The following is a 777-nucleotide window of genomic DNA, read 5'->3' on the forward strand; positions in this document are numbered from 1 at the left end:
TCGACGTACTTTGTACTGCGAGGTATTCAGCCACGATTCATATGGACAAGAAATGGGTTTCTCTGTAGCAAATCGAAGTGCTTTTCACAGGATCTTTAATAAGTTGTTACGTCGCTAACTTCTACAGGTTCCTGATGTTTGATGGATACTTAGTATTATGCAAAGTCATATCACCAACCATCTTGAACTATCTCGAATAGACCTCTCCCAGTGAGCCATTACGACAGACAGCCTGATGTGTACTTCTGCTTGCCGCTCTTATACTGATGCCAGGAGAGGAGGAAATATATTTACGTCAAACGGAGCTGCAGAGGCAGAGGCATGCGGCGCAGCCGTGCTGGCTCGTCCCGGGCTGTTGTCCCACCAACGCCACCGCCAGCTCGCTCACTTCCGTCTCGCCTCGGCCAGCCTGGCTGGCCTGTAGCTCGCGAGCCGCGGCTACTACAGAGCCGGGCCGCATGGCCACGATCACCCCTTGAAGGATCAAACGTTACACCTAACCTACCCAAGTCTGTAGTATAAACTAAAGCAGCTACAGCTATTATGCTGTAACATGTGCAGGCACACCTACAGTTGACGATTCATTCAAATATTTGACGAACAATACGTTCAAAAATACATTCGTTTTAAATACAACTACCACAAAATATTTCACCTAGCAAACAACGGCATGACGCAGAAAACTATTTTTTCTTGTAAGCGCTCTGCATTAGATGTAGCCTTAAGAAAACGTGTATTCAACCACGACAACTAAGCGGAATGTAAAAGTAAACAGGT

This window comes from Schistocerca serialis, chromosome 2 (assembly GCF_023864345.2).
Source record: "Schistocerca serialis cubense isolate TAMUIC-IGC-003099 chromosome 2, iqSchSeri2.2, whole genome shotgun sequence".
NCBI classification, from domain to species: Eukaryota; Metazoa; Arthropoda; class Insecta; order Orthoptera; family Acrididae; genus Schistocerca; species Schistocerca serialis.